At 36.1% G+C, this 25,636-nt stretch overlaps 1 protein-coding gene across 2 annotated transcripts in view; it reads left to right on the top strand.

Moving 5' to 3' along the window:
* Positions 1-25,636, top strand: part of KCNN2 (potassium calcium-activated channel subfamily N member 2) — a 384,522-nt gene that overhangs the window by 9,644 nt on the left and 349,242 nt on the right. Inside the window, exon 2 of one of the 2 annotated variants that reach the window (XM_016147324.2) lies at positions 3,394-3,514. The gene's annotated coding sequence lies outside the window, so the exon portion shown is untranslated. Of the gene's footprint in view, positions 1-3,393; positions 3,527-25,636 lie in introns of both variants that reach the window. The other variant, XM_016147331.2, reaches the window with a different exon arrangement.

Here is a 25,636-nt window from a genome sequence, read left to right as displayed (position 1 = left end):
ATGATCTGGTCTAAGGTAAATGCTGTATTAGTCTTGACTGGTCTTTTCCTTTCCAGTCGTCTCACTAAACACAACATTGTCCCTGCACATTTGCGAAAGAGGTTGAGCAGCTCTGCTGTCATCTTTGGCTCCAAGGATTTGGTTCTTATTTTATTGTTTTTTCAGAGTCAAGTCTTTCCCAGCATAGAATGGAGTATGCATGCTTTATAGTCTTTAGAGAGAAGCAGGACAGCAATGAGCTGTCACTTCGGAACATCCATCCTTTTCGATGAGCTGTAACTTTTTTCCTAGTCAGATCTTTTTTTCTTTTTCTTTTTTTGGTAGTGGGGAGAGAGATTTTGAGTGTAAACATTATGCCATGTTTAATTATTTCACAGGGCTGGGCGGTTCCTAAATGACAGTGCTTTCTATGACTGATATCATTATATGTTGCAACTCAATCCAGCGCTGACTATGGGAGCCATTATGTAAGAGAATCAAAAATCTATTTAACACATCGAGGGGTTTATTGTTCAGTGCATACTTTTTCTGGAAAATGTTTTCATTAGTTTCTTAGCAATCTGCTGATGGTAGACTTTTTTTTCTTTCTTTCTTTCTTTTTTTTTGCCTTTTAATTGTCTTGTGTATAAGCAGTGAAGATTGCATAACTTTGAAAGGGCAGGCAAAAAGAATTTTGTCTGCAATTAAAGCCTATGAAGTTAATCTGGCCATTACTTTTCCTATGGACGGGTAACCTTCCCTCCTATTTTCTACAACTGAGGTGATCGATAGACTGTGGTGATATTTAAAACTGAGGTGATCGATTGACTGTGATGACATCAAGCCATCAACTTTCCTTCTCTATTTAGAGTACTGAGGGGGCTGATTTATTTTTATAGAACTATTCCTAAGTAGTAAGCATGGAAAGATTCTTACGGCATAGAGAAAGATATAAAGATTTGTAAAACATCTCATGCTTTTGTTTCTGTTCCAAGTTGCAACATGTGAACAGTCCTTGGAAAAGTCCTAAGTTTCTGGTATCACTGTTTTCTAGTGACAATTATTAGGTTCACCTTATTCTCAAATAAAGGACCATGACAGCTAATGTCCAGCTAGTCTCCACTTCCTTGGAGGGTGGACTTTCTAAATGTTTCCCTGAACAAGTTCTAGATCTTTGGACCTAATTGTTGCTCTTGAATGAAAAGTATACTCTGTATGTGGAGATACAAAGGTAGTGTATTAAATACACTTTATTTATTAAATAAAAGAAATTCATTTCAAACTGAAATAAAGGGAGTTGGTTGGCTCAGGTAAGACAAAAGCCATAGGTGTGACCATCTGTATCTAGGATTCAAGCAATGATATTGTAGAGAACTCTCTCCCTTTCTCTCTCTCTCTCTCTCTCTCTCTCTCTCTCTCTCTCTCTCTCTCTCCCTCCCTCCCTCCCTCCCCCCCACCCTTTCTCTTTCTTTCCCTCCCTCTCCCTCCCTTCCTCCCTCACCCCCCCCCCCCCAAATTTTGTTCTTCTTTTGTCCAAGATGGCTTTGTTCCCAGGCATGCCTTTCTGTTGTGGCACCATGACATGCATCAACCAATCTAAGCTTTACCTCTAAAGCTTAGTTTTATTTTTCAACAAATTATCCTGGTTCTATCTAGGATTGAGTTTAAATGGACAGGAATGCTCAGATTTGGGAAGAATCTTAGAGTAGAAGAGGGGTGATTCCTCAGGGGAAATTCAAGATATTATACCAGAAAAATAGAAAGGATACCAGGCTGGCAAAAATAATGAATATTCACTACTGAGGGAAAGGGGCTTACTATCTCCTAGTTAAGAGACTTCAGCTTTTAGAACCCACATGCATAGTTTTGTCAGTTACCTGAAAATAGACCCAGGTTTCCAGAGTAGACTCATATTAACTGTGCCCAGAGAGAATGATGTGTAAATCCAGTGCTGAGTTATTAGTTCACAATGAGAAGGACATTCAAACAACCTCAAATGCCAATGTTGACAGAGCAGTCCATTTTCTCCCCTTAGGCAAACCACGAGGAAAGCCAGTCATAAAAATTTTGCTGAATGAGGATGGAGGATGGATCAGAATAAGAGGAGATAGTGTAATGGTCCATTGTAAGATCTGCCCTGGGAACCAGAGGACTGGGATTCCTGGGGACAGAGCAGCATTGTTCTTGGATGGTATACAGAGAGTCTTTGTGAAATTTGGTTGCTTCGGGCTTCTCTTTTGGCAAGTATTTATCAAATGGTGGCCCCACCAACTGCATTAAAATCACCAGGAAGCTTGATAAAATGTAGATTTCTGGTCTCACCCAGAACTGCTGAATTGGAATTAATGAAATGAATCTGTATTTTCAACAAATTCCCCTGGTTCTTTATAGTATAAAAGTTAAGCTAATTAAACTCTTCTGTTCACAGTCTTTATTCCAATAGGGCAAAAATGATTAGATTTCTACTTAAGAAATTATTAAACATTTTGGCTTTGACTACCAATCATAGCTCTCAATTTAAGGTATTTTCACATTCATTTTAATTACAAAATTCTTATTAGAAAGTAATATAGTAAGGAAAGAATGGAAATATGTAATAAGGAGTTTAGTAAAACCATCTGTAATTTCATTATCATTTGTTGTCTTTCTCCTTTGTGTGTAGGGTCTATATAGCATTTGATTCCTGCTTTATTTCTCCAATTTAACCTGAGATCATCTCCTCATAGTTTTTTTTTTTTTTTTAACTTATATGATATTAATGGCCGTTCATGTATTTACAGACAGAATTTTATTCCCACAGGACATTAATCATGTATAGTGTATGCAATTTTTTACAATTGTGGAAGAATGAAGTGTTGTGTTTTACTTTAAAATTAAACAGAATTACATATTTTATAAACACAAACTAACTTTTTCCAGAAAAGGGATTTCTAGATATGTTCTTACTAAGGGAATATTATAACAAAGTCAGAGAGGTCATGGTGGATGGTTAATTGTCACAGATTGTTAAGTACATTTAACTTTCTGTTATTGAAGTTGTTTACAAGTTTAAGTGAAAAAAACTAATTTGTACATGAAATATTCTAACGAATGTATTTTCTATAACAAATACACTTAGTTTCAAGATCATTCTTGGAAGATAACTATTAAATAAATTTTTGAATATTACATGAAAGATTTTTAGGAGAGTATCTTGGGTAGAAACTCAAGTTTGAGTTTTTAAGATATAGAAAAAAATATGGATTTAACAGAAAATTTATGGCCACATAAAAATTTTATGACTACATGTGATCTGCAGTCATACCAGGCCCTACTACTGATTCACTATTCCTGGTTAGCTGAACCCTATTTATACCGTGGGTCTCAGATTCCCACCCAGAACTGCCTGAATGTCCCTTTATACTGTTTCCACAGGTGAAAGCCCAGGCTGCTGTCACTTCTGCTGGCATACCTTTCAGAGTCCTCCCACACAGCACCTACTGACAAGAAGAGACTTCAGAAGCTTTGCCTTCCCCTGTGCTGCTAGGAGGGCCAGGTAACAACCCAGGTGTGGGGAATTTGATGCATAGTGGAATGGACTTTGACCAGAGAGAGAGGAGAGGATGAGCCCATGCATAAACTGCTTGTCTTTCTCCTCCCACCTGCAGACTATTCCAAGATGCAGGAGTTTATAAACCTACATGGAAATAGTATAGAAGAATGCACAGCAGCTTTATCTGTGGAGAAGTTATTGCCAGCTTAGTCACACACTATTTTATTCATGGCAAAATTATGCTCAGACTGAGGTTGTATTTGCCAATAATTTATTTAACACAGGTCTCCTCTAGGAGTTATTTGTAATAATATTTCACAAGCCGAGGACATACAGGATAATATCTCTTAATAAGCCAATGAAGAAATAACATACTCTAAACCAATGTTAGGTTGGTTACACCATGGTTTCAGGCAAAGGGAGATGAAAGAAATAGTCCAAATGTAGTTGAGGTGTACCTTCCCACGAGATGGTTCTCTGTAGAGTTGGTCCTTCTACCTACCAGCTACTGGCTTAGGTCCTTCGCTGATGGCGCACATTGCTAGCGGACAATGGCAGTGTTGGTAGGGAAGATGGGCTGCTACGACTTGTGCCACTGCCTATGAGGAGTAGCCTCGTCAAAGCAAGAAGAAATGTCCTTTCTCTCCTTGTGCTTGTTGCACGGTTTAATGCCACTGCCAACCAAGAGTAGGCTGGCCACGGCAGGAATAAGTGTTTCAAGATCTTGAGAGAGCTATTTAAATTAGCGAAGAGTAGCCTTGCCCAGACAGAACACTCTCGAGTTACTGGTCAAACCTCTTGGTTTTTAAAGTTTAAAAGTCTGTCACGTGATGGACACCATTGCTGTTACTATGGTGTCAACAACGTAATCGTCCTCTCCATTCCATAAGAACTTTCTAATATACAACTTCCAAACAGTTTCATCAAAATTAATTATTCAGAACAAGTTCTAACCACAAACAACTTGGTCTAAACCAAACTTTCAAAACATGGATTTGAAATCATAACAATCCAGTACACAACAATTCATCCTGTGATTTCACATCGTTTTATTTATATATATCTTAAGGACCTAATGCCCTTTACAAATCTATGTATAACAATCCACCCTGTGCTTTTAGATCACTTACAGTTTTAATCATACTCATTGTGAATTAGTTTCCTTTGACACAGGCAGACCAGTAGACAAAATATATTTCCCTCACTTTGCACACTATATATAACATATATATAATATATATAAATGGGAGTTGTTTTTCTTTCAAGTTTCTCAAGATGGAATTCTAAGGGTAATATCTATAACTTTCAGAATTTTGCCTGAAATTTATCAGGGCTTCTTCTTACTGCTCCTGTTTATTCTTTTAAATGGAAAAAACAAATATCTTTCCATTAAAAAAATCTCATTGATTTTTGTTTTCTATGAGGATCTAAGAAAGAAATTTTTATTGAAGTATAGTTGACACATAACATATTAGTTTTAGGTATACAATATAATGATTTGATATTTGTATACTGCAAGATGATCACCACAAAAAGTCTAGTTAATATCTGTTACCACATAGTTACACATTTTTCTTTTAATGAGAACTTTTAAAATTTATTCTCTTAGCAAGTTTCAGATATACAATGAAGTATTATTACCTATAGTCACCATGCTATACATTGCATCTCATGACTTATTTTATAACTGAAAGTTTATATCTTTAACTCCCTTCACCCATTTTTCCCATCCCCACCCTGCACCTCTCACAACCCATCTGTTCTCTGTATCTATGATTTTTTTTTTATTCCACGTATAAGTGAGATGATATGGTATTTGTCTTTGTCTGTCTGACTTATTTCACTTAGTATAATATCTTCAAGGTCCATCCATGCTGTCTCAAATTGGCAAGATTTTCTCCTTTCTATGGATGAATAATAATAATCCACTGTATGTATGTATGTATGTGCACATACATATATATCACATTTTCTTCTTTCATAAAAGGACATTTAGGTTTGTTCCCATGTCTTGGCTATTATAAATAATGCCGCAGTGTATGTATCTTTTTGACTGAGTGTTGTAGTTTTGTTCAGGTAAAAACCCAGAAATGGGATTGCTGGGTCATAAGGCAGTTCTTTTTTTAACTTTCTGAGGAACCTTCATACTGTTTTCCACAGCGGCTGCACCAACAAAGATTCCCAACAATAGTGTACAAGGGTTTATTCTCCACCTCTTTACCTTCAGTTTTTTGACTTTTCGTTAATAGCATTCTATTAGATATGAGGTAATATATTATTATAGTTTTGATTTGCATTTCTGTGATGATTAGTGATGTTGAACATCTTTTCATGTCTTCCTTGGAAAAATGTAGGAATTTTAAACTGATTAGCAGAACTAGGTAAAATTCCTGTTCTCTGAGCTTCTGAGTTGATGCAATCTGTCTTGCGAGTAGGCATGCTCTACCAAAATCTTGCTCTTGCCATATTATCTAAAATTTTGTCAGTGGAGTTAAATCTCAAGAATTTTAAAGACTGTGGCATATATGAGGAGGAGAAGGAGAGAGAGGACCTTTAAGGTAGGCTATTAAAATGAAAACTTCCAAGAAGGGACAAATATCAGGAGTTGTTACTCAAGAAAACAGCAACAAAATCCCCACAGCTTACGCAGTTAAAATAGAGAGGGAAACACCAAGAAGAGCATTTGTGAGGACAGATGGATCAGAGGCCAAAAGAAGACTGCTCATTTCGGATTTGTTAAAAACCAGCTTTTTTTAATTTCTAAAGAATGTTAGGGGAGGTAGTACCGGCCCATGTTTCAGCCACTGTTCATACTGCTCCAGTGCTGCTTGCGAAGCAAACGTCTTTTGAAATATTCTCTATGAGGCTGGTTTTGTATAAGAGGAAATTGATCAATTTTCTTTCAACTGCCCAAAGAAATTAGTGTCCTCAGAATTAGCCCGAGGACACTGTCAGGATTAAAAATAACTTGGTGACAGTTTAACAATGGAAATAAGAAAGTCACTTTTAAATCTTCAGAGAAGACGGACTCCATGAAAATTAAAAGTGATCCGTTGGAGGTTGTTTAAAATGGAAAAGTCACTTAATTTGAAAACAAAGGGAAGTTCTCGAACTGTGTTCATTTAAAAAGTTTCTGGTTTACATCCCACTGAACCGTGAGATGCAAGAAGACAGGCTCATTTCTTCCCTACTTCCCTCGGTCCCTCCCTCCTTCCTTTACACAGTGCCTAGTACACAGTTAATTGGTAAGAAATATAAATGGAGTGATTGTTGAATAAAACTGGTATAATGCTCAGTTTAATTGCCAGACACATTAGGGATTTGAAGGAGTGGTATACATTTCATAGCCACATACTTCAGAGATTCAAAAAATTCTAATCGGCTGTGCTTACTTATGAATTTCTTAAAGCTGTCATTGAATGACTTGCTTGAAGGCATTAGCTCAGAGGCTTGGGCTTTGGAAGGGAAAGAATAATATGAGATACAGAAGCAAACCATCCGTGAAGAATCCCTACATTTGCATTTTCATGTGTAACTTTGGACAGAGTCCTAAATAAACATCAAGTGAGGCTGACAATTTCCAAAAAAACAAAAAACAAAAAGTGTTTTGCAATTCTTCTTTGATCTGTAGGCTCACAAATTTATCATTTAAATTTTATATAAAATATATACTAAATAAAATATAGGATTAATTTCATGTATTTACTTGGCAATATGAATTTTGGAATAAAAATAAGGTCACACTGACAGGTGTGAATCTGTATTTACCTGTGTGATAGGTTGTATAAATGGCCACCCTGCATCCAGTCATACACATAGACTGTAACACAATAAATCCTCTTATCAAGAGGTAGAATCCATGTGGTTACCCCTTACACCCGGGTTGGCCATGTGACTTACTTTAGCTAGCGGTGTTTTAGCAAACATGCCTCGAGAAGTGTTTTGAAAATGCTTGGACACTGGGTCTGAGTTTTAATGCTCAGGGGACTTATGCCTCCGATTCCATGTGAAGAAGACTAGCTTACTGGGTGATGAAATGACATAGCCCAGCTGACAGAAGCGAAGTCACTTAGCTCACCACAGGTGCAAGATGAACCCATGTAACACAAGCAGAAGAAACACCCCACTGTCCCCAGCCCAAACTGTGAGCTAGATAAATAGTTGTCTTAAGCCACTAAGTTTGGAATGGTTTATTATTCAGCAGTAGATAACTCATGTACCCTGTCATACAGGATTTCCTCCCTTTCTTAAGTTCCTCAATGGTTCTCGGAGGCCCCAGTGGATATTATTAATGTTCTCTGAGATATAATATCCTTGGCCACCATGCCTCACCTCCATTCCTCTTCTCTGGCTCAGAGCCCCTGTGCTGCCATCGTCTGTGGTAGTTGTCAGTGCCCAGAGTTGCAGCTCTGCTGCTGGTCGCCCTGGAGATGTCCCTCCTGGCATCCACCAGAAATGCCCATTCTGTGATGTGCAATGCAGCTCACGTTGGGACCTCTACTATATCAGAGTTAGGACAAAGTGAGGGGATGATTAGGACAAAACCAGACGAGATGTGATTTGAGAGCTAGAGGGGTCTTAGAGATCGTATATTCCAACATTTCATTTTATGGAAGAGGATCCTTGCACAGAGAACTTTGTCACCGGCCCAAGATTCTATAATATATGTGTCAGATATGGGACCAGAATAGAATCTCCTTATTCTAAATCTAGGAATTATTTCCATTTTAATCAGTTTTCCTTTTTTAAAAATATTTAAGAGTTTCCAAAAGAGAAGTGTAGATTTTTGGAAAACTTGTCAATAGCGATAAATAAAAGATCTGGGGTACAATGAATTACCCTTAGGAGAAAATTCGATTGCAGTGGCAGAAAGATGCTGATTTTTCCTTTTAAATTTGTATTATTCTATTTAAATGGCTGTTTCATTTGAGAAGTGCTTTGGAGATGGAGCTATGGCTTAGGCCTGCAATATTGAAAGACAGAAGCGTCTTCTCCCAGCCAGCCAGGGTTGTGTGTGGTTGTGGTGTGCTCCACGACAACTTCCACCAGTGCCAGTGGGGTCTGCCTTAGCTTAGGCACTGATTCCATACTTAAGCACACTTGGTTTGAAGGGGACCCCAGGACCACCCCAACATTACTGAGTCTTAGTGTGATGGGGAGAGGCCTGGAGTGCAGACAACCACAGTTGCCACACTGGATCCTGGATTACATTGTGAGGTCCTACTGCATGATAAGGGAAGTGGGGCATATAGGATACAGGGCCCTAAAAACACTGGGGTGTTCATATTCCAGGATCAAAATGTGGAGCGCCCTCCCTTGAACCCTCAGGGCCTGTGGCTCTTTTCTCCTGTTCTGCACATTTCTGTCAAGTGGCAGGTGGCCCTTTTGCAGCATTCCCTTTTTACCTTCACTATGGACATTGTAATTGGATTTAGTTTACAATGCTTGAGAAACTGTGGAGAAGAACGGGGCCAGAGCCACTGAGGGAGTACAGACCTGTGTTCTCCCGAAGGCCCCAAGCTCACCCAGCACTGGGGCAGTAGAGCAGTCACTTTGAGGTATCATCAAAAAAACATTGCCAGACACAAAGTAGATGTGTGAAAATGGGAGCACATGTCTCTGTTCTAACAAGCAGGAGGCCTCGCTGGGGCAGAGGGTCAGAGAAAGGACACGGTGATGGCCTGCTCCTCTCTTTACCAGCCACTTCGTGCCATTGGAAATGGAGATCAGGAGAGGCTTTATTTACTTAGAGGAATCTTTTTCTTAGATATCTATTTAAATATTTCCCAAGCTTTCTCCGTGAGCATATTCTTTTATCTATATTATATAATATTATAGTTCTACTTCAAATAAAGAAAATATTATTTGAAAAAACGACCACTGCAGTTATAGCACAAATCTGAGGAGACCATCCATTGTGCAAATGTAGCACAGAAAAAACAAGGTAGTCTAGTCATAGCATTTCAATTTCAGGCTTCTGATGGGTATGAAAAAATGATTAAAAAGGATTTTTAAAAAATAATGAAAAATACCTTAAGAGTCTTTTTTTTTTTTTTTTTAATTTGGAAATCCAAATTGAGAATCACATCAATGAATTAGAATATGGAACACACAGGCCACACAAAACAATGACCTTGATTGTGAATTGAGAATGAAGGGCTGACTCATTTCTGTCTTGTTGACATGCAAACTAGTAGAGCTTTGATTCTTGGCTTGATTTCTTCTTCAGACACATTAATTCATGTATTCCCTATTTATTCAGTGCCTATTTTGGGTCATCACTGGACCAAGCATTAGGAATAGATGAAGAGAGGACACAGTCCAGGCTCCTTCCCCCATGCCCTGTGGCCTAAGGACAAATGATGGGTAGGTCACCACATGGTTGTGCAACATTCTTGGGAAACTGAGTGGAAGGAGAGGTTAACTCTCATGGGAGCAGGGTTTTATAGAAAAGAAGGTAGTTGAGGGATCAGTGGCAGGAAAATGTAGACTTGCCAGGGGTTTGGGATTCCAAGTCAGGAATCTGGACTTGCTACGTCGTGCCATGTTACCTCTGCCCACAGACCACCTGCCAACATCACGGGCAGACTGAGTATTTATCAGAATTATTAGTGAGAAAGAATGTGTCTTTTTTTTTTTTTTTTTTTGTATGTGTCTATCAACCTGATGACCTGACATCAGAAATTCACTTGGAAGTTAGTTCCCTTTGTAATGTGGAGATTTGGGTTAGGACTTGATTTTAATAGCCCAAGTATACTCATACTTTATTACTACCCCCAGCCTCAAATATACCCAAACTCCTAATATCCTGTGTACAAACCTTTGCAGAGGCATCTGCTTGCAAGGTTTCTGAATGAGGTCAAGGACACTCTCTATTAAGCTTATTTCCATTTCATAATTAAGGGAAAAAGTATTTTAAGGATTTTTTTCATTTCAGACAATAGCAGCATTTAAAATATATTCTAATTAAATCTTCAAATTGAAAATCAGTCACTCAAAAATGTGACAAGCAGTGAATATAATACAGCACTGTTAGCCATGATAAAATACAAATCAATCATTTTGCTAGTGAGATATAAAATGTAATCAGAATCACATTCAGCTCTTTCTTAATTAAGCAGCGTGACAGAGTGGAAATAGCATGGGGTTTGAAGTAGGACAGATCTAGGATCAAATGTTAGCTCTTGTTCTTTTTAGAACATCACCAAGTTATTTACTCTGAGACTCGGCTACCTCCGCTATAATATAGGTAAAATGAGAGTTAGCACGTGGAGCCCCTTAGGCACTAGTTGTTGTTTAATCCATTCCGTAATTCCTTAGAACCATACACTCCACGGCGTCAAATATGATGTTTGCTTACCTCATTGTCTGGCACATAGTTGGCTCTCAGTAAGTAATTACTGAAGGGAGGGAGTCTTAAAGATCATCTACTGAAGCAGTTCCCGAATGTTTCTTGCCACAGCCATGACATTTAGGAGGGAAATCAATAAGCAATAGCTGTTTAATGAGAGGGAGAAAGAAATAGGGAGACAGACAGACACAAAGGGCTGGGGTGATGCAAGGAAATTAACATATAACCTAGACTGTCCCATTTTCTCTCCCCTGTAATGCCTACCTGCATTTTCAGCAAGCTCCCACCCCTTGCTCTTCTGAGTTTCATAGGTTGGATTTACCTATTTTGTGAAGAGAAAACCTAGAAGGAAGGAACCTTGGTCAATTCACATTCAGTTGCTATTATTTGGAAGTGGGAAGAGGTGAGATCTCTGCCACTGGGAGCATCTCTCTCCCGAAGACTTAGGCAGGAAATGAGCCAGATGCTGTTCTCTCCTCCAGGCTCTTCTCCACAGTGCCAGATTCCAAGCCAGAATACACTACTGAATGGTCATGGATGAGAAAATTGAAAGCTGAAATGATAGAGCAACTTGCTCAAGGTCATGCAAATAATAAACCAGCAGAACTTGTTGCACATTCATGCTCTGATTTTGCCATTAAGGGAATCCTAGCCACATGCAAAGAGTTGGGAATTTTATTTCCTTTTCATCTATTTTCTGAAAGAATTTGTATAAGATCTTCTATATATGTTTAATAAGATATACTAGTGAAGACTTCTCAGCCTGGGGATATTGGGTGGTAAGGTTTTTATTTACACATTCAATTATACATTAATAGACATGAGACTATTGTATAAGTTTTGAGTCTATTAGGGAATTGGCTCATTTTATCTATTTTGACAAATGTATTGATATAAAATTAAAGTCCCTTAATGTATGTTTAATTCTGTAGGATTCATAGTAATGTCTCCTCTTTTATTTTTAATCACTTTATCTAGAGATTTATCTTTTGGGGGAAAAACAATTTTTGATTTTATTGACTTTTTTCATTGTTTTTTATTAATTTTTTTAATCTTTACTGTATCCCCTTTATACTTTGTGTTTAATTAATCTTTTAGCTTTTTAGGATAGTGGCTTAGATAATTGATTTTAGGCATTTATTTATTTTCTTCTTGAATAAGAATTTGAAGCTGTAAGTTTCCCTCTATCCACTGGTTTAGTTGAATTTCTTAAGTTTTGAAATTTGCGTTTTTATTTCCATTCAGTTCAGAATATTTTCTAATTTCCTTTATTTTCTTGTTGATCTATTTTTGGAAGTGGGTTTTTTAAATGAAAAAAATTAAAGTTGTAGATTTTATAGCTAAAGATTGTTTTAGACTATTTCTATAACAATTTTAGGTTTATATAAGAGAGTTCCCATTATATCCCTCCATTATTTCTGCTGTTAACATCTTAGTGTGCTACATTTGTTACGATTGAACCAAATATTGAAACATTATTATTAACTAAAGTGCATAGTTTACATTATGGTTCAGTCTTCGTTTTGTACAGTTCAATGGGTTTTGACAAATACATAATGTCTCGTATCCACCGTGTCAGTACCATATAGAACAGTTTCACTACCCTGAAAATCCCTTGCACTCCGTTCATTCGTCCTTTTCTCCCACTCCAAACCCTGGCAACCACTTATCTTTTTCTTTTCTCTAGTTTCATCTTTTCCAAAATGTTGGAATCATACACTATGTAGCTTTTTTTGGATTGGCTTCTTTTACTTAGTAATGTGCATTTTAAAGTTCCTCCTTATCTTTTCATGCGTTGATACCTCATTTTTTTATTGCTCAATATTACTATATTATATGGATATATCACATCTGTTTATCCTTACACCTTTCAAAGGACACCTTAGTTGCTTCCTATTTTGGGCAATTATGAATAAAGCTGCTATAAACATTTCATGCATAGGTTTTTGTGTGAATATGTATCTTGAAATTAGTTGGGTAAATATCTAGGACTGCTGATCATATATTAAGACTATGTTTAGCTTTGAAAAAAGCAGTCTAAATATCTTCCAAAGTGGTTGTATATTTTTCATTCTCACCAGCAATGAAGAGAGTTCTTCTTGCTCCACATCTTCAACATTGGGTACTGTCAGTTTACTTATTTCTTTTTTAGCCATTCATATAGGTATGTAGTGGAATCTCATTGTTGCTTTAATTTGCAATTCCCTAATTATGTATTGTGGAACTTCTTTTCATATGCTTATTTTCCATCTGTATATCTTCTTTGATAAGGTGTTTATTCAGATCTCTCGATCATTTTTTAATTTTTTTTTTATTAAGTTTTAAGAGTCTTTGTATATTATAGATGCAGGTTTTGGATCAGGTATGTGTTTTGCAAGTATTTTCTTCCAGTCTGTGGCTTGTCTTTTCATTCTCTTAACAGCATCATTCACAGAGCAGAAAAATTTTTACTTTAAATTTTATCAAATTTTTTTTCTAGCATGCACCATGCTTTTGGTGTTTATCTAAAAATCATCAAACCCAAGCTACTTAGATTTTCTCTTTTGTTATCTTTTATAAGTTCTCTCATTTTGTTTTACATCTAGGTCTATGATTCATTTCGAGTTAATTTTTGTTAAAGTTATAAAGTCTTTGTCTATAAATTTTTTGCATGTGGATGTCCAATTGCTCTAGCATCATTTATTGAAAAGACCATGCTTTCTCCATTGAAGCGTCTTTGTTCCTTTGTCAACAATTAGTTTACTCTGTGTGTATTTATTTGGATCTCTGTTTGATTTCATAGATATACATGTCTATTCTTTAGCTAGTACCATGCTGTCTTGATTACTGTAGCTTTACAGTAAGTCTTAAAGTCATTTTTATCTGTTCTCCAACCTTGTTCTTTTCTTTAGTATTGTGTTGGCTATTCTGGATCTTTTAATGTTCTGTATAAACTTTAAAGTTACTTGGTTGATTTCTACAGAATAGATTGCTGAGATTTTGATTGGAACTGTCTCAAATCTATAGGTCAAGCTGAGAAGAACTGACATCTTAATAATGAATCTTCTAATCCATATGCATGAAATATCTCTCCATTTATTTAGATCTTTTTTAATTTATTTCATCAGAGTTCTATAATTTTCTCCATAGAGATCAGTTTCATGTTTTATTAGACTTAGTATTTCATTTTTGGATGCTATTGTAGATGATATTGTGTCTTTAATTTCAAATTCCAATTGCTTATTTCTGGTATATAGGAAAGCAATTGACTTTTGTATATTAAACTTGTATCCTGCAATTTTACTGTAATGCTAAATTAAAAAAAAAATCTCCAGTAATATTTTATTGTGTAAGAAAACACACTTTGTAAAATTCAATCCTAAATTTATTGAGATATGTTTTATACCCAGCATATAATTGAACTTGGTAAATATTACAAGTGCCCTTAAATGTTATTTTGCTGTTTCTAGGTAGATTATTCTGTAAATCTCAATTAAGTCAGTTGGTTGATAGTGGGTATTTTTTAAAGTATTTTTTATGTTACTGAATTTTATCTTTTATTCCATCAGTTGCTGAAAAAGGATTATTGAAACTTCTAACACAGTAATTATTGATAATTAGCTTGTGCTCACTGAGATGTAATATAGGTTAAATCACTGTCTTAGACAATACAATAGTAGAAGAATTTCAGTTTGAGAAAACTTCCAGAATTTTTTAATCCTCCCTCTTATACTTTAAGTACAAATCAGAGATCCAAATATGTTATGTTGTTAAAATGTTTCATAGTACCTTTATTTTACTTGTTTTATAATGTGTGTGTGTGTGTGTGATTGGAGGTTGGATATTTATCCTCATGGTTGTGTCTCAGGAAAACTGAAAGGCTGAGTTAGTAGATATTCCTTAATTAAATGGGAAAATCTGAATTGTAGAATCTGAACTATCTTGTGCAATCACTCAAGGTATTTTTTCATGTATTTAGAGCAAAGACAATTTCATAGATTATTAATGACCTAAATTTTGAGGTGGTATATTTTATAGTGCTATACTCATTGGTGGGTTGAGAATTAGAAAAGTCTTTACAGTTTTGCAGTGGTCAAGAAGACAAGCGTAAGGGGGAAAAAAATAGGATATTTTGATTCTTGTAAGGTTTCTTCTATAGTTTATGGAACACCCAGATATTATGACAATGACCTAAAATTTCCAGAAAAAAATGCATCAATACATCTATAACTAAGGAGTAGAAGTGGTTTTGTTGTTTTGCAGAGAACAGACATGAGTAATTACCTTAAATTGGAAAGCTGCGTAAAATCTTTACAGGTTTATGTGTCCTATAGGAAAGACTAGGTCCATAAACATTATTGTATATTTGTGCTTCCTCTTATTAAATTTATTTAATGAAGAATGTGTATAATTTACATATTCTTTTTCAGCCTCTCAAGAATTCTTCTCTTAGACAGACCTGAAGAAGTACTGTGATACTTCAGACCCAAATCTCAAGATATTTTGAGAACCAAAAATCCATCACTGTAGTCAGGCACTGTGATGAAATAAAATCTGTCTCATAATATTCTTTCTTTTTATATTACCCTTAGTATATCTTTACAGTTTTGAATGTAGATATAGCACATATAAATCGAATAAGGAACATTTGAATAGAGTTTTATAGTTTGCAAAATATTGTTCATGTTATTTAAATACTCATATTACCATCCTGAGAAAGATATTGTAGAGGTCTGTGATACCTATAGTTTTCTCTGCTCAGTACTTATTCCTATTTTTCTTCCCAATAACTGCCTCCCCACTTCCTTAGGGAAATCCCCGTTCTACTCACATTGTTCCAGTAAGGCTGTTAATCACAGTCCCCTACTGTCCTCTAGCGACAGAGTCTGGTCAGTCAAAACAAGCACCCTCAGCATCCTATTCACAGTGACTGGTAAAGAAATTGTATGTGATTCTAGTGGCCTTATGAGTTCTCCCTGGCACTTTCCTCCTGAATCGATATGAAAATATCCTCTTGCCTTTAGGGTGGTGTTACTAGATGAATACAAATTTGGAGCTGCCTTGAAAATTCAAGTTGTCTAGAGTAGGCCCGAATGAAGTTAACATGTTGAGGTAAGCTAGATGAAATAAAAAGATAAGAATTACTCAATGGGACGAACCCCTATATCTAACCATGTTTGAATTGTGTTTTGTGCATGAATACTAAATTCTTTTTTCCTTAGCATAGTTTAAGGTGGGTATCTTAGTTCCTTCAGGCTGCTATGACAAAGTACCATTGACTGGGTGAAGGTGACTTATAAACAACAGAAATAAATTTTTATAGTTTTGGAGGCTGAAAAACTGAGATCAGTGTACCAGCATAGACAAATTCAAGTGACAACCCTCTTCTAGGCTGCAGACTGCTGACTTATTGTTGTATCCTCATGAGGCAGAGAGCAGAGAAAAGAAGCAAACTGTGGCGACTCTTATAAAGGCACTAATATTATACCTGAGAGCTCCACCAAAACGATTTTACCTAACCATAAAATACCTCCCAAAGGCCCCACCTCCTAATGCCATCACATTGGGGAGTAAGGATCTAACATATAAATTTTAGGGGTTACATCATTCAGTTGATAACAGTGGATTTTTTTCACTTGCTACCTGAATAGTTTTCCTCATTATAGGTATTTTTGCCTCATAGACAAAAAAATAGGTTACCAACCATAGCTATATATAGTGGGGGAAGCTTGAATAAAGATAGTTCTCACTTCAACTAACCATTCTGTCTGCCAGTTACGATGCTGCTCAATGATAAACATCTTGTGGTAGTTTTTGGGTCATTTTTGTTGTTTTGTCTTTTTGTGTGCGTGGCTGACATTCCCCTCCACCCTCCCCCCCCAAAAGAGTATGCTAATCTGATCATACAAGCTTTTCTGCTCACACCCTAGCATATGAATACTTGTGTGGCTACCTAATTCTGTTGTAACACTTGTTGCTTCTCCTACTTCTTCAAGAACAGATGCCCATGTTTCAGGTGTTTCTGTCATAATAGATGATCACATACACCAGGGCTGAGTCATTTGAAATCTCATTCTGAAGATGGCTCAGATGGATTCAAGCTGACCATTTTATCTTAGAGTGGGTCTGCAGAGTCTTTCAAAAGACGCCCTGCAGTGGACAGGATTCTGCTATTTGTTTCACCTGTCGGCTGGCATAACTGTCCCTAGACAGTTCCCTGCTGTCTTGTGATCCCAAATGGTAGAAAAATGAGCTTAGTGAGAAAAAAATAGTCCCATGTTTTGTGAATAAGAAAAGGAACAAGTAATGTGATTCTTTAAAGGTTAAATACAATAACACCTCCCAATTCAGCTTTGCTGGAGATAGAGCTGCTCCATAGTGAATTTTAAAGAAATACTTTAAGCACTGAAAAGCTTTTTAAAAACATATTTAGACCATTATAAGACTGAAACCTTTCTAAGAGCTTTGTATACTCTTCTGCTTTGCTTTCTGAATCAGAGCTCTCCTAATATAAATTATTTCCTTAGAGGCCTCATTATTGATTGTTTCTGAATGACCATACAATGGAGTACTCTGTGCTTTTTTTATAATTCCATCTTGTTTTTTGTATATTAATCTTCTCATATTTTTAAATGCTAATTTGCTCTATCAACTACTCCTTCTTATGGCTATTAGTATGTTCTTTGCTGTTGCTTTAAATCTTCTAATTTTATACATAGTCTACATGAGACCTGCCTCTAGCCTTCTTGTATGGAATACAAGGTGAAGAATTCATGGCAGCTTTTTCTAACTGCATAGATATCTCTTCCACTTACCTCTGTTGTCTCAAGGCAGGCTCGGACACAAAGTACCACTGGATCCCAGAGAAAGAGGAAGCATGAGTTGGCTAAAAACCTACTCAGGCACTGGCATATTTGCTCACTACTTGTGGGCTTTCCAGCACTCTGTTTTATCTCATTGTTACCTCACAACAAGGCGTAGAGCAAAACTCGTCAGGCGTTATCCAAGATGCTTTACACATATTATCTCAGTGCTCAAAACATCCCCATGCACCTCATAGGAAGCAGGGAACTTGAAGGTAAAGCAAAGCACAAGCTTTGACCTCAGTGTACTGGGGCAGACTTGGCAACAAGATGGAATTACAAGTTGTGTCCTAAAAGGCACTTGTTAGCAAGTTCAGGTTTCCAGGGTCACAATGCAAGTGATAGAACTGAGATTCAATTCTGATTATTCTGGAGGTCATGTTCTTAACCACCGTCCACATGGACCTAATTCCTTATCTACACCTTCTACTTTGTTTCTCTCCTTAGTATAGCAAGTGGCCTCAAGGGCTTGGTCTGCCTGACTCCTCCTGGCTATTCTTCCCTGAGGTGGGATTCTGCTCCCCTGTATTCCACTCACCTGTAGACAAATCTTCCTCTGTCTCCAAGAATCCCTACCTGACTTCCAAACTGGGCCCTATGTCTATACATCTGCTGTATTCTTTTGACACAGTGCGTAAAATAGTTTAGTTGTCTAGGTCATTGAAATTTATATTTATATAAGCGAGTGTCTTTTATCAAGTGCATCAACACTACATATATTTGAAAATGAGCTCTATTATATAACTTGCCTATAGAAAACACATGTACAGATTTGCAGACCACTTGTCATAACCGTCCTCTGAGTTTGGAATCCAAAGGTTGTGATCCACACCTTGGAACAGCAAGATTGAATGGCTGAGAGCCACAAGCTCAGCAGTCAAACAGACTTGGGTTCAAACCATGACTCCGCAACTCCCTAAGTTCCATGAACCACAACTACCACCCTACAAGACTACCTTTCTCTAAGTCTTGCTGTCATGTTTAGATGAGATCTGGCATTTAAAGTGCTTAGCACACATTATCAAGGCAGCAACCTATTCCATAGTTGGGAGGTTAAAAGGAGGTAAAGCAGAGGACTATGCACCAACCTGGACCATGGTGCACTGGATCCTGGGCTGATTTGGTAACACCATCTGGAATTACAAGCTGTGTTCCATAATAAAATCAAAATAAGGACTCGCATTGTCCTGTTGGTGAAGAGACTCATTACCATTATATAATGATAGCCCGTACCTCACAGAGTCGTTTGGTGGGGTATCGACCCCTCTCCCCACCTCCCTGTCAGGCGCTACTGTTTAGAATCCAGACCTGGGCTTTCAGACCTTGCTCCTCTCCCTCAGATATGGGTAGTGATTTTTTATAGCCTCAAGACAGTCCCTCTCACCCTCCCGCTACTGCCAAGTTCTGCCTGTTCTCACAGATCTTTTTTTTCACTCCCTCCTCATCCCTACCTCTCCCATAGAGCTTAGACTTCTATCACAAAAGCCAGGAAGCCCTTGCAGGCTACTTCTGTTTAGGACTCTGTGCAAACCTATGTCAGGAATGGGGAGAAAATGATGTGCTCTATGCTTGATAGGGGAAGGAAATGTGGAAATGGCAGGGAGGAAAATTTCCCCAACTTAGTATATAGACATGTCAGTTAGCTCTTTTATTGGACTGACATGTGCAGCTCTAGTAATAGGTAGTGTGGAGGGTCCAGAGCTCCCTGGATTTCATTCTTCCTCACTGGAAAGTCCCAAGACTCTACCACAGAAAGTCTAAGGATCCACCAGGCTGATTGAAAACCATAGATGCAAAATTAAAAGGGCTCAAGGGAGAGAACATTCATTTTTAATCCTTTAGAAGTGGCCCAATATTAATGGCAACTGAACTAAGCATACTTTCTGTACCTTATCCCACTTAATTTTTCCATGACCCTAATAAAGAAGGTTCTGCTCTTCTATTCTACCTCATTCTATGGAGTAGTTACTAGGGAGACCAAGTAACTACCTCAGGTTGCCCAGCTAGTAAGTAGAACAGAGATTTGAACTCAGTTCTGTTCGACTCCGCTGTGGCCATTACATCTCTTGCTGTAGAGGGATACTGAATATATTCAGTCTAAGGAGTAGACCTAGTCTAATGGTTAGGTGTGATAAGATTCTTTTGAAAATATTAATTTTTTTTTTTTTTTTTTTACCAAGGTGACGTTACAAATTAAATATTGGTCCTAACTTAGTTTTCACATAGGATAATGTAGATATGATTGGGGAAGTGGTTCCCATAGAATTCACTCAATTTTTGTCATTCTGATACAACCTGTCTGACCTATAAATGAGTTTCAGCATTTAAAAGGAGAATGAAAAGCAGAGTATTGCAATATCTGTACAAATTTATTAGCAGTGCTGGAAAACTGGCTGTGTCCTATAGTTGGTAAGTCAATGAGTGTCATCTGTGTTTGTTTACCATTCATTCTTGCTTCATGGATAAAGCAGATAAAGTTTCTCATCTGTTTAAAGTAATGGAGTATAAACTATTTGATTAGAATTTCTGTTCTGCCTTAAGCTCTGAGACTGGTCACTAGCTCCCTGCAGGTTCATCAAGTGAGTCATTTTGTCAAGCACCTTGTCTACCTCCTCCTTGGTCCTCCCTCTCAATTTTCTGCTTACTGGTCTCCAGTGCCCTAGGTTTCCTTCAATTGACTGTATTAGTTTCTTTCGATGTTGTAACAAATTGCTATAAACTTAGTGTAGGACAACACAAGTTTATTATCCTACAGTTGTAAAGTTCAGAAGTCCAAAATGAGTTTTATGGGGATAAAATCAAGCTAATTGCAGAGCTGGCTGGTTCCTTCTGGATTCTCTAGGGGAGACTTCGTTTTCTTGCCTGTCCTAGCTTCTAGAAGCTGTCTTTATTTGATCCTTAGTTCCTCACCTTTTCTCCCTGTGTTTCATTACTTAGCTCTCTCTGCCTGACTTTCTTCTTTTAAGGACCCTTGTGCTTAATTGGCCTACCTAGGTAATCTCCCCATCTCAAGGTCTTTAATTTACATCTTCAAAGCTCTTTTTTACCATGTAACATTCACAGGTTCCAAGGAATAGGAAGTGTCTGCATGGCTTGGGAGCCGTCGTTCAGTTTACTACATTGCCTTTTATGAAGTACTCCTTAAAGAAAAGAAAGGATCTGCAGTGTCATGAACATGACATGAAAGTTGGAGCAAAGAGATTTGACTCCAGTTTTGAATTTGACATTACATTTATTGTCAGACCATGAGTTAAGCTTTCACCTCTCAGATAGAAATGTACAATTGGAGCTTTCAATTTCACTGGTATCCCTCACAGCTATAAAATTGAATAACTTGACAAATTTATTTATATTAAAATATGAATGACTTGAAGCAATTTTACTGTGGATTAGGCTTTTCTGAAAAGGGTTGACTTTATTTTGAAAATAAAGTTCATCACATTTGATGTGAGAAGTATTTTCTTTAGATGAAGACATATTCAGAACTATTGAAACCATACCACATAGGCAACCAAATTCCTCCTTCAATATTAAGGTCTGTTCTACTTGAGGAGTGTCACATACATGAATATGTAGGCCGTGGTGTTTCAAAGTATGATCCATGGACCACATAAAGTTGTATTACCAGGCACACTTGTTAAAACTCACCATTTCCAGGCCCCAGCCCAGACTTGTATCATAAGGGCTGAAAATTGATATATATTGAGTGGCTTAAAGTATATCATATGAACAATAAAGTTTGAGAATCACTGCAAAATAATTTCCAGTTACAGCTTGTAGCATTATAAAAATCATAAATTATTATACTAAGAAAAGTTATTCCACACCCTTTTTCCACCTCCATATTCATTTAACAGATATGAAAACATGCTTTGAGGAGTGAAATTACTTGCTTAAGTCCCAATAACTACTTGAGGCAGAGTCAAGATACAAGTCTTTTGCCTTCATGTTTAGAGCTCATTGACAGTTGAGCTATTTAAAATTTTCTTCTGGAAAAAATATTTTTGACCAGATTACAGTACTTTTCCATCAATATGGTAGCCCCTAGTCTTCAAAAGATACTTAGTCAAAATGACTTTATAGAACGACTGACCATAGATAGCATCATTTTCTAATTGACTTCCATCACTGATATTAGAGAAGTCTACAGAGAAAGGCTTCTTTTAAATAATACATCTAGAGAAAAATTGATTATATAACAGAATAATACTCAAGTAAGTTATTAAAAATATATGCTTTAAAATGTAAAATATCATACTCAAAATGTACTCTTATATATTAACACTATAGGATTATAAGATGCCCTATGTATTACTTTACAAATTACAATCCATCATTTTATCTTTATTCCTAATTTAAACATCCATGTAAATTTCAATCTTATAAACCATAAGTAAATGAAATTATCTACAAATAGATAAAAATAGGGTAGAAAGGGATGAGACATCATCAAGTGTAACTTTAATATAGATTTGACATTTGAATAATGTTAATGTTTTATTCCAAAAGAAAAATTTTAAAGGATGGGGAAAATCCCTAAATTTAAATGACTTTAAATATGTATCAACTTTATAACAACAAAGAAAAAAATAGTCCATGTAACTTTTATTTAAGGTTCTCTGTATTTATCCGTTTAGTGGGATATATTCTAAGAGAAAAATGAACTTAAAAGAAATATTCATTTTTGAAGTTTGTTGGAAGTGGTATGGGTGTAATTCTGCTGAATTTTGTGTATTATAAGATTAATCAAAGAACTAAATATATTCTTGGAAACAAGTATTCTCACTGTGGAGGAGGAAAAATATGTAGAATGAGAAAAAGAGGGAGAATTCTTTCCTCGGATGTATCAGTATGCATATATTTAGATATGTGGACTTGCATATATATTGCTTGTGTGTGTGTGTGTGTGTGTGTGTGTGTGTGTGTGTATGTATGTGTGTTCTGTATACCTAAAGGGCCTGGAAGCAAGGAGTCCCCAGTGACACTGAGATACCTAGAGACCAGACTATGGTTTCTAGATGGAAATAACTATGGCTCTTTGCATAAATTATGGATTTGGGATCCAGGGGAAGTATAAACTAAGCCCCCAGACTGATAAGGAGATGTTAAAAGGTTCAGGAAAGGACTCCCTTTGGTCAAATTTGCATAATATGTGTTTTGGAAAAAATAGTAACAATAATAAATATTAAACATTTAATAAAAAATAATCTAAGTCCATAGTGATAGGAAAATTTACTATATGCACAATTATAAATATATCTGCCTTGTAGATATTTTCCAAAATATATTTAATGTATATATTGGCACATGAGTTTACTTATATTAAGTGCCTCAATAAATATTTTTCACTATTATTATTGCTACAACTTATATTTCATGTGATTATAAAACAGTATGCGTGTGTATTCTAAACAATATTTCATGTATGTGTATGGTTGTGGATATAATTTGGCAGTTTTTGTAATTTATACTGGGCTCTATCTTATAAATATTATGGATAGTCATGTAATTTTAGAATTAGGGAGGATTTTAGGGAATATTTGGTTTTTCTTTCATCCCACAAATATTAAGACTTTTACATGACAGAATTGTAGTAGACCTGGTGCAGGTTGCACATTATGGTCTCTAGGGGGCACCATTCACATAATGGTTTATGTGAATTGCACCGCTTATGGTTCACATTCAAAGCACAGAGTGCAGTGCATTTATTTGCAACACTCTGGTTCCTGGTGATCAAATAGTGAAAAAGACAAAGCAGTCCCAGAACTCTGAAATTTCTCTATCTAGAGAGAAAAAAAATACATATAGAAATAGGCAAATATACAAGTGTTAAAAAAGCGACATGACAGGTTTCTATCGGAGCTCATAGGGACACCCAGCCCAGAACTTGGGGTTGAGGGGAGATTTTTTGAGAAAATGTTAGTCCGTGCTGAGGTCTGAATGAAAGACACAGGCTAGGGGAAGCAAAGCAAAGTGGGAGAAGAAGTGAAAGAAGAAAGCTCAGGCCAATTTAACTGGAAGCTCTTGAAGGTGAAGAGAGAGGATGAGACTTGGGTAGTGGGAATAGCCCTGCTGCAGGAACAAAGAAATACTCAGAAAAGTTAGCAGCTGCTTAGTATCACCTCCATCTTCTCTGATCTGTTAATGAACACATGAAATCTCAACAAATTTATTCATCACAAGTACAATTACATACCCTCGGAAATGTCCTGTCAACAACTATATATTATAGTGTAATCTCAGATAAATCCTCACCCTAGGCTACAGCTGGTCTGTTCCAGAGAGCGGCAACTATCTCCTGCTCATCTTTGCACACCACAGAGTTCATTTATTGTTTGCTGGCAGTTCATCTTCAGAGATGTCTGGTTATTGAGTTATTGAGGTTTCCATTAACAAAAATAACTGAAATAAAATTATTACAGAAAGATGTTTGATTTGGATATGAGGTATCTGCATATTCAAAAGCTAAAAGCAAAACAAAGAAGCTAAGAGCAAAAACGTGCTCACTTCCCTAACTCATCCTGTTTACCAGTCGCCAGTCGTGTTTGCTCCTCCCATTTGCTTCTGGTATGCTTCCTCTTAGTCAGCTGTAAACCAAGTCACACAAATTTGAATTGATAATTAAGATTATCCATTGATAATTAAGATAATTAAGATTGAAATGAGTCAACCTTAAGAGTCTTTAAAAAATCAAGATACATTGTGTACCCATTTTTAAAAATGTTTGTGTAATACTACTTTCATCTAATCAAATTGTCTTGTAATTTTATTTTAAAAAATCGAATTATTTCACTTTTTTTTCAAAATAACAGGGTAATTTGTTGCTAATAGATGGCCATATTTACTTTCATCTCTTATTAGGTTCGTAAAATTTTTATGAATTAAAGTTAGTCCTTAAGGAAGTTTATAAACGTTTAAGTCCTCAGTCTTCAGCTAGTTTTGCTTGGCAAATATATTTAATTCTTTTTTCTGAATTAGTTAAAAGCAGAATTTGTAACTTTTATTTATACTTTTTGGTAATAGTTAATCTAATATATTTTATAATAGTCATGTATGATCACTCATCTGTTATTTTTTCAAAGTTGTTATTGTGGTTATAGTACAGTTATTCAACCTGTGTTTTTCTTTTGAAATGACCATGCTGCTAAAATATATTATTAGTTCTAATCTTTTTTCCCCAACATTTACTATGAAAAATTTCAACGCACTGAAAAGCTGAAAGCATTTTTAGTGACCATCCATGTACCCAACATGTAGTTTCTACTGTTGATAGTTTACCATACTTACTAATCCTTTTTAGCTCACTTAAAAAAACTTTATTCTCTTGAATTTTCTAGGCAATTCAATATTATGCAAATAATTTTTGTCCTAGTTATCAATGACACCTTTTGTTTCTCAGCTTAAATCAAGAAATGCTTTTTAAATAACAGCCATTGTTGACTTATTCCTGTGAATAAGAAGAATATGTTCAATAATTTGTTGTTCAGCATGATACTGGTGACGACTTGGCTTAGATGTTCTTTTTCATATAAAAGAAGTGTTATTCATCGTATAACAATATTTCTTCAGCATAAATGTCAAATTTCTTCAAATAACTGTATATTTATTAAAAATCATAGCTTTTGATTTTTTTCATTGACTTATTAATTGGTGGATTTACTCATTAATTTATAAACTATTTATTAAATTCCTATTTTGTCTCAGGCCATGCTTGGTGCTAAACTTATAAAGAACCCCGAAGGTCTTACCTTCTTGGGCATTATGGTCTACTGTAGTTTGTATGATAAGTTGTGATAATAGATGTTCTATTATTAAAATACCTCTGATCTAAGTATTTTATTCTTTCACTATATAGATGACTTAGCATTTTCAATATTTTATTGAGATTCTTTGCAATTTTAACTTACAAATTGGTAACTTTTAATTTGTTTT

This window comes from Rousettus aegyptiacus, unplaced genomic scaffold, assembly GCF_014176215.1.
Source record: "Rousettus aegyptiacus isolate mRouAeg1 unplaced genomic scaffold, mRouAeg1.p scaffold_m13_p_8, whole genome shotgun sequence".
In the NCBI taxonomy this organism is placed as follows: domain Eukaryota; kingdom Metazoa; phylum Chordata; class Mammalia; order Chiroptera; family Pteropodidae; genus Rousettus; species Rousettus aegyptiacus.
The sequence above is the reverse complement of the archived record's forward strand: the minus strand, read 5'-3'. Positions and strand labels throughout refer to the sequence as shown.